The sequence below is a fragment of the Chlorocebus sabaeus genome, chromosome 18 (genome assembly GCF_047675955.1).
Source record: "Chlorocebus sabaeus isolate Y175 chromosome 18, mChlSab1.0.hap1, whole genome shotgun sequence".
Classification (NCBI taxonomy): Eukaryota; Metazoa; Chordata; class Mammalia; order Primates; family Cercopithecidae; genus Chlorocebus; species Chlorocebus sabaeus.
The window spans coordinates 63,188,843-63,201,381 of record NC_132921.1 but is presented as its reverse complement, the minus strand read 5'-3'; the positions used below and the strand labels follow the sequence as shown (position 1 = coordinate 63,201,381).

Here is a 12,539-nt window from a genome sequence, read left to right as displayed (position 1 = left end):
AGCACTTTACTTACTATTACCACTTTAGGATAAAGGATGTAACTCAGAAACACCAAGTGGAAGAGATGAACCCGGCAAGGCATTTTATTTTATTCTCTCTGCATAATTTGTATTTTTTTATTTTTGCCATTAATATTTTTCTTGAAAAAAATAAAAAATCAATTTTTACAAATAATAAAGTTTCTCTAGATATTGTCCTCAATAGATATTTTGAAATGAGTTTTCAGTAGAATAAAATTCATCATATGCTAAATATTTTTATATTTAATTAAGTGTATGTATTCTTAAGAAGAGATCTATAACTTTTGGCTGATTCTCATAAAGGTTAAGACCTATGAAAGATTAAAACTACATTTCTGTAATTGTGATGTCGAAGATCTTTAGAAAGATTTCTCGGCCAGGCGCGGTGGCTCACGCCGGTAATCCCAAGCCCTTTGGAAGGCTGAGGAGGGCGGATCACCTGAGGTCGAGATTTTGAGATCAGCTTGACCAACATGGAGAAACCCCATCTCTACTAAAAAATATATATATATACACACACACACACACACACACACACACAAAATTAGCCAGGCGTAGTGGTGCATACCTGTAATCCCAGCTACTAGGGAGGCTGAGGCAGGAGAATCACTTGAACCCCGGAGGCGGAGGTTGCGGTGAACCCAGATCACGCCATTACATGAAACTCTGTCTCAAAAAAAAAAACTCTAACAAATAGAAAACAGTAAAACAAACAAAAAAAAATTCAAGTTAGAAAATTATCAACATTTTATTCACTATCATATGCATAAAGAATCACTATCATATGCATATTTAAATATGAATTTGATGAAACTTCCATTTTGTGGGGCTTCTCCGGAAATTCCTTAATCACAACTGATAATACAGATAATATATTTCAATTGTGCTTTTTCTAAACCACATGGCTTTCTGATTGTCAAGCTTTCCTTTTATTTAAAAATACCTAGATGTTTGCCAGTATCTTAAATCTACATGTTTAATATCTTTAAAAAAAACCGACAGCATTGAAAGTGTTTTAGAGTTCAAACTCTTCGTGATTAATCCTCACAACCACAGTGTCCAAAAAATATGCATGACAATGTATATGAAGAGTTCTGGCTAATTCTCCTTAAACGTTGCTGTCATGCCACTCGGTTTCATTTCTTCCAGTGGTGCTACTTTAATCCAGTATTTTACTTAAACTAAATCAAATTTTTGGCAGAGAACGTTTTTTAATCCTTTTTAAATTGGTTCTAAAAAGATTGAATTTCACTGGTACATCAATGAAATGAAAAATCATTTTTATTAACATAATCTTCGGTATACTCTGAAACATCTGATATGAATTTCATGAGCAGTCGTCTTATTATTCAGTTGAGAACGTGGTTACAATCACCAGATTTTGTAACATTGAGATCGTTATTATTGTATTGATTGACTTCTGAATTTTCATACATGTGTAAGACTCAATTGTGAACTATAAAATAGACTTACCTAGCTTGATCTCTGATTTCTAACTTCAGAAAACTCATAGATGTATAATTATAGATATAGTAATTTTATCATGCTCTCTACACTGACAATATCATTTTCTAAGTTATAAAAATATATTTAATAATGAATTTCACATGTATTCCCTATTCTTCAACCTGTTTCAGTGAGCTGTAATTTTTTTATTCAGTTTTATCACAAATTCACCATTCTGTCTAAAATTTGAATGACTTCAATACATATCACATTTTCTTAATTTTCTACTACCAGAAGCACCTTCTCTACCACAGAATTTTAATTTATCATGTAACTTTTTTCTTGTTAGAAAAATTAGCACTCCTGTTACAGTAGGTAGGTAGGTAGTCAGAAATGAGCAGAGAAGAAGCCCCCTCCACCCCCACCCCCAGCAGGAATCGTCAGGCGATTGCTAAACTGCCTCTCTAAAATAATGATTGGTCACAGCTGGCGCCAGAGAAAGGCAGTCTCCTAGTAGATAGAAAAACCTCAAACTGGTGATCAGCAGCTTCCCAATAAGATCTCAGGAGTTGGGCAAGTGGGCTCAAGCATGCGTAGTAGGAGGCAAAATGGCTGCGTTTAACCAGTATATGACTACCTAGGAACACTGGCCTAGCAAGGGAAGACTGCCTCAAGCGCACATGCGTACAACTCCAGTAAACATACTGTGCATGCTGCACCCCCCAAGAACTAACAGGCAGGCCACTGTGCATATGGACAGGCCACCCGAGGGAAGAATCAGGGGAGAAGTAATGCAAGACCCCGGAAGGATGCCAACAGGTAAAATCCTAAGTCAAAAGTTAAACCATGCCCTTGATCTCTCAAGTTGCCTGCTTGATCCTCTTCCAAGGATACATTTCTTCCTTTTATTCCTTCTTTAAAACTTTTTAATAAACTTTCACTCCTGCTCAAAAACTTGTCTCAGTCTCTTACTCTGCCTTATGCCCCTCGGGCAAATTCTTTCTTCTGAGGAGGTGAGAATTGAGCTTGCCGCAGACCCTTACAGATTTGCCGCCAGTAACCTTACTAATAGAATTCTACCTCCTTTCTAATCTTGTATCCAACTTTTATAAGTCTATACAACAGGACTATTTAAAACGTCACAATTTAACTACATCTTCTTGTACTTTAAACCTAAATTTTAGTTACATGCTTCATCATATCTAATAAATTTCATAAAGCGAAGAGTCCCAAATTAATGCTGTCCTGTATGTATCATCTTGTATTCGTAGATTGGCCCCTGATGAAAATTCACTTGTGCAATGCTACAATCGCAATTGATATCATCAATTGACTCAATTGGTGAAATCTTACAAATATTTGCAAATAATCCTAATATTTGTTTTGGTAACAATTTTAAATTATTACTGTCACTAACATATGAGTTATAATAAAATACAGATTTAATATTAAACTGTTAAAAACCAGTAAAAAAACATATGCAGCACTTGTATAGAACTGTGCTTATTGATATATGGTAGGATATTCATCTGGTAGATGTGGTACTTTTAAGGTAACCTGATCACTATGCATACAAATGCCATCGCTTACTTCACTGATAATTTTGTCACTATTTTCTATGTTGAATTTTGATTTAAAATTTATTGATAATGTTCAATGAAAATTTGTAATTTTTAAACAATAACTGAATAGGACAATGATTTATTTCGTATCTATTGATATACTTTTAAAAGCTTTATTACTTTTAATACAACAGCAAATAAAAGGTTTTACCTTCTGGGAAATTGGGAAGAATTATAAAATATTCCATTGTACCTTGCTACTCAAAAGTGGTCCACAGAACAGCAACATTAGCATCCCCTAGAAGGGCAAGAGAAATGCAGGTTCCCAGGCCCCTCCCCAGCCCTACTGAATCCAAACTGGCATTTTAAGAAGATAAGAGTCCCAGGTGATTCATATGTGTATTTAAGTATAATAGGGTCCCCAAAATAAATTATGAATTATCAAAATATATCTTTTGACTTTCACAAAAATAGTATTTTCAAAAGAGTTGCTTGTGTTAGAAATAAAATGTGCACCTTAATAAACTCAGACTACATTTTACATATCTATATTATCCTCAAGTGGATGGGTTCAGAATTTAAGTCAACATATCAAATAACGCAAATCTTTTTATTTGACATCTTCATGCAGATTCTTACAGAAGGATTGAGTTACTGTAACTGAAGACATGAAAACTAACCAGCAGAAAGTGCTCTGAGGTTATGTTTGGTTGGAAGTGAACCCAGATGGCTCTGCGAGTCTCCAGCAGTTTGTATGCTTAGGTGTGGCTAACTCCTCCAAGCCGTGGGCAATGCGGTACCTCCAATCTCTGGACAACAATAGCAGAGAACTATCTTAGGCCCTTAAATAACTGCCAGGTAAGACCTGCACTAAATATGTATGCAGTACAGGGCAGGAAGGTAGGAGAAGGTGAACCAAAATTACAAAATGAAGGATCTAGGATAAATTTCTGAAAACAAGACTGAAGTTGTGCGACAGTAGGAGATACGAAATAAGGAAACATCGGTCCTTTTCTCAGGGTAATTAAGAATAAGATTATGCTTTAATTTGCATCAATATATTAAGTTCTTCCTTCAGGTTTGTATTATGCACCCTCCTCTGCATTATACTTACAGTATATTTGCATGTTGATAATTTATAGGGGATAACAGAAAGTTGCTTCCCAGTAGACTAATTTTATCTCAGTGACAGTATCCAATGTTTAAAAAATGATAGTACAACCAATTCAATGTTTACCTAATGTAAAAATATTTTAAACCTAAAAGGCAGGTTTTATTTACGTTACAATATCTGAAAATGCCTCCCAAATCCCTATGAGTTTCTGAGATCTCCACTTTGTCAACCATGAGCTAGAATTGGCTGGTGATTTGGCAATGGCAGCTGTAGGAAAACTTATAGCAAATAAATAGACCTGATTTTTACATGTTGGATTCTCCTCAGATCTCACCTCTAACTCACAGCTCGTTGATAATTAATAATCATTTTTTCAATGTAAAAAAAGTAAACAGACCAATTACTTCATAATTAGACAATTTTAATAAGTGAAAGAGACTGATAAATAAATCTGTATTTCTATAAAAATCACTACTGCATTCAAAGTTTTTGTTGATATTGCACACTGTTATGCACTAAATGTTTGTGTCTCCCCCAAATTCACATGTTGAAGCTCTGACCCCCAGTGCGATGGTAATTGGAGATGGAGTTTTAGAGATGAGGTCTTAAGAATGGGACCTTAATCAGATGAGATTGGTGTCATTATAAAAAGAAGAGACATAAGAGTGTTCTCTTTCTTCCTCTCTCCCTCCCCGCTCCTTCCTCCCTTTTGCCCTTCCTCTCTCCCTCCCCCTCTCTCTGCAAGTACCCACCAAGAAGAGATTATGTGAGTGAGACACAGTGAGACAGTGAAGTAGCAGCAGCCTATAAGCCAGGAGGAGAGACCTTAGAATGAAACCAACCCTCCCAGCACCTTGATCTTGGACCTCCCCACCTCCATAATTGTGGGAAATAAATTTCTGTGTTTTATGTCACTGAGTCTATGGCATTTTGTAATAGGAGTTCATACATACTTCAAATAATTTCTGTTCCAAGTTATTCGATAGTAGGCATAGACAAAGGAAAAGTTCAATTTGACTATTACATAAGATTTCAATTATAATAATTACTTAAAGGCAAAGATGAAAAACCTGACCTAGAAAGGCAACATATTAGATGTCAGAGAAATATGGAATGCTTCCTTTCTTGCTTTATTGAATCAAATAAATCTAAAATATATTTAAAAATTAGTAATGACAAACCATGCCCTGATTTTTGAAAACAGGCATTGTAAAAGCAGTATTGTGTAGAACTTAATAAACATATCAAAAAAGTTAAATGCATACACAATACATATTGTTTTCACATAAAATTCTAACGTCGGCCCGAAATTACTGGTAAGAATAAAGAAAAAAGTGCATAGATTAAAAACCAGAGACATATAATGAAGATTATTAGATATAATGGGGCTATGTAACTGAGAATAAAAGCCCCAAATCGCTCCTGACACTTGAATCTAAGAATCCTTAAGGTAGTGTACTAGGAAAATCTTGTTTAAAAGTATCTGTACATAACTAACAATTCCATGTTACAAATAGAATCTTAGAACAAATCTGTGTATGTGAGTGTTTTCTTCAAGGCGTAAATAAAACAATATATTCTGAAAGTTACATTTTATACACAGATATAAAATTGTTTTTCTCATATAATTTGTATTTGTGCTGAGATTCCAGGAAGATGTTTTCTAATGTATCTGTAGAATGCTATGAAAATCATCCAGAACAAAAAGGTTATATCTGATTAAAATCCATGTGAGCCAGAATTTGTGTTTGTTTTCATCGTTCTTGTATTCCTTGTGCTGAGAACATAGCAGGAACTCAATAAATGGCACACAGCAGGGACTTAATAAATATGGAATGAGTGAATTAATTGACAGGAATCAGAATATGTTACCCTATAATATGATGCCTTGGCATATTGTATACTTAACCTAAGCTAAAGGAATTTGAGTAACAGCAGGTTCAGGAAGCGCTCTCTGACCTCCCCCTTCCTAAGACCCTCTTGTGAGAGATGCCTTTCTTATAGCCAAAAGAAACATCCTTATGTCCAAAACAGGGATGCCAAGAGGAAGCTGAATGAACAGATCTTGTTAAGTTTCCCCCAGTTTTCTACCCTTAGCTCATACATCTTTGTCCTATCACATTTTTCCATGATCTTCCATTCTTCATCAAACTCAGTATAAAAACACTCAGGTTTAATTATTTCTTCAAGTCTTCATTTCTTTACAACTGACATGAAGTAAATTAGTATATTTTTCTCTTGTTCATAGGTCTTTCATCAATCTAATTTAGAGGTTCCCAGCAAATGAATCTAAGGTGGGTAAGAGATTTTTTTCTTCTCTAGATAATGTATGTGTTGGCCAGGGTTCCCTAAAGAGACAGAGCTAATAGGATAGATGTATGTATGAAGGGGAGTTCTTGAAGGAGTATTGACTCACACCATCACAAGGTAAAGTCCCACAATAGGCCACCTGCAAGCTGAGGAACAGGGAAGCCAATCCGAGTCCCAAAACCTCAAAAGCCGGGTAGCTGACAGTGAAGCTTTCAGTCTGTGGCCAAAGGCCCCGAGAGCTCCTGGCAAATCACTGGTGAAAGTTTAGTCCAAAAGCTGAAGAACCTGGAGTCCAACGTTCGAGGGCGGGAAGCATCCAGCACGGGAGAAAGATGAAGACAAGAAGACTCAGCCAGTCAAGTCTTTCCATGTTCTTCTGCCTGCTTTATTCTAGCCCCAGCTACAGCTGGTGCCCACCCAGATTGAGCGTGGGTTTGCCTCTCCCAGTCCACTGACTCAAATGTTAATCTCCTTTGGCAACACCCTCACAGACACACCCAGGAACAGTACTTTGCATCCTTCAATCCAATCAAGTTGACATTCAATGTTAACCATCACAATGAGTGAACACTTTCGTAAATTGTAAGGTTATCGTCATTAAAACTACTCTTGTGATGTTTAACCATATTAATTATAAGTACTTATAAATAATAGAAAAAGAGATTAAGTAGATGTTTAATGTTATTGTTTAATATATTTGATAGTTAATGAAGAATGAAATTTCCGTGTAGGGTTTCACACATATCACTATCTTCAACTTCTTCTTTTGCTTGTATTCTAGTTTCTAGTTACCTCACCCATTAGGATGAAAGCTCTGTAAGAGCAATGGCTTTGTTTTATAAACCCCTGTACTAATGGTGCTGAAAACAGTGCTTGTCAAATAGCAAGTGCTCAGAAACTGTTTGCTAAGTGAAAGAATAAATGTAAAGCACAGGTTCTCAAGTCAGTTTAGATGGTGAGGCATCTAGAAATTATGTTTGATGTACTTAAAAGAATACTGTAACAGGCAGGGCATGGTGGCTCACACCTGTAATCCCAATACTTTGGAAAGCTGGGGAAGGAGGATTGCTTGAAGGCAGGTGTTTGAGACCAGCCTGGGAAACAAACTGATATGGTTTAGCTGTGTCCCCACCCAAATCTCAACTTGAATTGTATCTCCCAGAATTCCCACATGTTGTGGGAGGGACTCAGGAGGAGGTAACTGAACCATGGAGTCCGGTCTTTCCTGTGCTATTCTTGTGATAGTGAATAAGCCTCATGAGATCTGATGGGTTTATCAGAGGTTTCCACTTTTGATTCTTCCTCATTTTCTCTTGCCACTGCCACATAAGAAGTGCCTTTCACCTCCCGCCGTAATTCTGAGGCCTCCCCAAACATGCAGAACTGTTAAGTCCAATTAAACCTCTTTTTCTTCCCAGTCTCAGGTATGTCTTTACCGGAAGCATGAAAACAGACTAACACACAAAGCAAGACCCCATTTCTACCAAAAATTTTTTTTAAAAGTTTAACCAGGCATGGCTGTGCACAACTGTAGTCCCAGATACTCAGGAGGCAGAAGCAGGAGGATCACTTGAGTTTGAGGCTGCAGTGAGCTATGATTGTGCCACTGTACTCCAGGCTGCATGACAGAGTACAGAGTGAAATTCTATCTTTTAAAAGAAAAAATATAGATAGAGAGAGTAAAATGTCCAAATATTAAGCTTAAAAGTATTAAGCTTGTAATGGATAAAAATCATGCAATACTATCTGTAGTTGTAAATTATAGAATAATGTATGTTAATTTTTTCATTTCCACTTTTAACTCTCCCACTCAAAATTTCAAATATGATAAAATGTGGAGTATCTACCAAGTGTCTTGAACATAATATTTGTACTTTAAATATTAATAGGTTTAGATTATAATTGCAAGTCATTTAAACTCAGAGCACCAGCATTGCTTATGTGAAATGGATTTGCTGTGCTAATACATGTCCCTTTTCTGTCTGTGCAATGTTAGGGTCAATAAAAATAGATTTTTTTTTTTTTTTTTTTTTTTTTTTTTGAGACAGAGTCTCGCTCTGTCGCCCAGGCTGGAGTGCAGTGGCCGGATCTCAGCTCACTGCAAGCTCCGCCTCCTGGGTTTACGCCATTCTCCTGCCTCAGCCTCCCGAGTAGCTGGGACTACAGGCGCCCGCCACCTCACCCGGCTAGTTTTTTATATTTTTTAGTAGACAGGGTTTCACCGTGTTAGCCAGGATGGTCTTGATCTCCTGACCTCGTGATCCGCCCGTCTCGGCCTCCCAAAGTGCTGGGATTATAGGCTTGAGCCACCGCGCCCGGCCAATAAAAATAGATTTTAAAAATACCAGCAGGTTATTAAAGGTGACACAAGTCCTTTCATTAAAATAATGCTATTATTACCATCTGAATGCTAACATCAACTTCTAGAATTTGAAGGCCAATTTCTGTAGAATCTCTGTACTTTTGTCTTAGTCTGTTTGGTTGCTATAACAGAGTACCATAAACTGCATGACTTATAAACAACATAAATTTATTTCTTATAGTTCTGAAGGCTGGAAATGTAACCACCCAATGGGTTTACCTTGCCTGCTGCCCAGACAATGCTGATTTATCAAGATAGAGGAATTGCAATAGAGAAAGAGTAATTCACACACAGCAGGCTGTGCGGAAGATCCAAGTTTTATTATTACTCAAATCAGTCTCCCTGAGCATTCAGGGATCAGAGTTTTTCAGGACAATTTTGTGGGTAGGGGAATACCAGTGTGTCAAGAGTGCTGACTGGCTGGGTCAGGGACGAAATCATAGGGAATTAAAGCTGTCTTCTTGTGCTTAGTCAGTTCCTGGGTGGGGCCACAGATCAGATGAGCCAGTTTATCTATCTGGGTAATGCCGGCTGATCCATCAAGTGCAGGGTCTGCAAAATATTTCAAGCACTGATCTTAGGAGCAGTTTAGGGAGGGTCAGAGTCTTGTAACCTCCAGCTGCATGACCCTTAAACTGTAATTTCTAATCTTGTGCCTAATTTGTCAGTCCTACAACGGCAGTCTAGTCTCCAGGCAAGAAGGAGGTTTGTTTTGGGAAAGAGCTGTTACCATCTTTGTTTTAAACTACTAAGTTCCTCCAAAGTTAATTCAGCCTATGCCAAGAAATGAACAAGGACAACTTGGAGGTTAGAAGCAAGATGGAGTTGGTTAAGTCAGACCTCTTTCACTGTATCAGTTACAATTTTGCAATAGCGGTTTCAGAGAGAACAAGATCAAGGCACGGGCACTGGCAAATTTGGGGTCTGGTGAGGACATGCTTCCTAGTTCACAGATGGTAGTTTTCTCACTGTGTCCTCACATGGTGGAAGGGACAAGGGAGCTTTCAGGGATATCTTTCATAAGGCAAATAATCCCACTCATGAAGACTCCAATCTCATGATAAAATCACCTCCCAAATGCTCTGCCTCCTAGTACCATGATATTGGGTGGTAGGATTTCAACATAAGAATTTAGTGGGGACACAAATATTCAGTCTATAGCAACTGTAATTCCAAACGCCATAACATCATAGCATATTTCAGCAAGAACCTAAATTGATAAGAATTGCAAAGAAAAGATAAAGTAATATTAGATAGGTAGCTATTCTTGAAAAAGTTTAATATTCAATAAGGATAACTATGTAGGTATTCAAGTTACCTGAGTATTCTATTTCTACATATTAGCCTAGGAAATAGGGAAATTAGTTGGCCAAATAATTACTGGGCAAATAAATACATTAGGGAAAAAATCCACATCAACAATACTTTGAGAAACGAGGTAGGGGCATCACTTTAACATTGCTTAAGGTTTGCCATAAATTTTGTAGTGAAAGGAACATATACTCAACTGCCTCAAACACACTATTTCTAGAATGCTTGGCCTCTTTCGACAACAACATCTTCATCTCTAAAATTACTCCTGAAGCTAGCTAAGGGCATCAGAGTGTGAGCTCCTTGGAGGCAAGGATAGCATCTTGGTTTTCATTGTAACTGAGACACAATACTTAGTAAATGTCTGTAGAGCAAATATGACTGTGCTGAATGTGCCAGCCATATATAATTATTTGAAATACACTGCACTATTGTTTGTCATAAACCACTGAAATATCCAGTAATTATTCTGTCCATCCAAAACCTATCTCGAGGCTGCCTATTGCATCCAGGAGAGTCAGAAAATCCATTGTCAGTTCATATTAGAAAAACTGCTAGAAATGTTCAATTCAATTCACTAAAGATTTGTTAGTCTCCTGCTATGTGTCTTTTTATTATACTAGATGCTATAAGAAAATAAAAGACATCAATGTCATGATCCTTGCTTAGAAGGGACTTGTCTATTTCTATCCCTGTATATATGTGCCACTGTAACTATTTTCCAAAGAAACATATCCCTCAATCTTTCACAGTAAGTCGCAGTAGCATTTTTATTAGGAAACTCAAGTAATAAAAAGGGCAGTTCTCATAAATGCTAAATCTGAACAAACAAACAAGGTGCTATAAAGGAACTAGGGGAGTCATAATACTAGGTGAGCCAAGGAAGAAAGAATGCTACAAGTTAAGTAGCGCTGTAACTAAAACAATAGCTGAGAATGAAACTCTCACAGGGAAATGCAATAAAAAGACAAACACTGCCTGAGAAAAATATCATCTGTATCTTATGGGTAGTGGGCTCCATTTTTTCTTTTCTTCTAATCTTTTAATGTTAATTTAGAAGACACCGAATAAAAAAAGATAAAGATAGACATTTTGAAGACATGAGGTGTTACTTGTGACTGGTCAACCAGAAGGGTACACTATAAACAGGATAAAAGGAAATACATTGGTGAAGCCAAGACATCTGCTCCCAATCCTAATTTCATTGAACAGTTTGATTAAAGGGAAAGAAAATTCATTTAAATTAATGGCTAGTATTTGCATTTTAATGGAACTTTTTGGAAGATGTAGTCACCAAATATTTCAGCTATTTCCTCAGGGAAGGCAATCGGATTTCAATTCATTTCAGAATTCTAAAGCAAGTAAAAATATGATCCCATTCTCATAAGACCAAGCAAAGCAAATCTTTTGAATGTCTTCAGACAAATCAATTCAATGGCAAATCAATAAATATTTTAAAAAGAGAATATCCTTGACTCCTCAATTATTTTACCGTAATCCAGAGAGAGAAATTGGACCCAGATTTACAAGCAAATCAGGAAGTCTGAATATCTTTCACTGAAACTAGACCACATCCAAGTGATAACTGACTGGCAAGTTTTGATCTCCATCTTCTAAACCCTATCCAGCGAAGCTGGATAAGCTGATGGATTCAGCTGACTTGTAATAAGCTATTGGTGCTCTGTAGTTGTCAATGTGTCAGTTTACTTTTTTATTTGTAGGAATGCCCATGACAAAAAAGCATTTTTGTTGTTTCTACAGCTTCACATTTGCTGCATTGCAGAAATAGGACAAGTTTTAAGAAGCATGTTATCCTGAGTGGTAAGCTATTTCTCTTGCATATGAATGGCTACCTAACATTAATATTTCCTAACTAGTAATTTTTGTAAAATGAAATAATAATAATAAATTTTTATAGGAAGTCATGTATTTCAAAAACATGTTATGTGTTCTTACAACTTTTTTTCTGTGTTTTTTACACAGAAGATGAGAAACAAAAGGAAGAAATGTATTTATCTCTTTTCCACTAATTGTGCAAATTGCTCACAGATGCCAAATAATCCTTCATGTTTTTCTCAGTGAGTCAGGTCCTGGGCTCGTGGAAACTGTGATAAACAGAGAATAGATTTACATATAAGATAGCTTATTACATCAAAGTGAACATGCTTTCAGTATTAATAAATTAAAAAAATCTGCATTTCCATTGGTAGTTTCTACCTCGTCAATATCTTTTTCCCCTTAAAAAACTTTTTTAATTTTTTATTATACTTTAAGTTCTAGGGTATATGTGCACAATGTGCAGGTTTGTTACATATGTATACAAGTGCCATGTTGGTGTGCTGCACCCATTAACTCGTCATTTACATTAGGTATCTCTCCTAATGCTATCCCTCCTCCCTCCCCCCGCCCCATG

The 12,539-nt window shown here is 36.6% G+C and overlaps 1 long non-coding RNA gene across 1 annotated transcript; it reads left to right on the top strand.

Annotated features, from left to right (window-relative positions):
- The first annotated feature begins 3,673 nt into the window (after window positions 1-3,673).
- On the top strand, window positions 3,674-11,947 carry LOC103222689 (uncharacterized). Its single transcript, XR_493516.3, has 3 exons — window positions 3,674-3,887; window positions 6,392-6,437; window positions 11,888-11,947. It is a non-coding gene; the product is annotated as an uncharacterized lncRNA (long non-coding RNA).
- The last annotated feature ends 592 nt before the right edge of the window (window positions 11,948-12,539 follow it).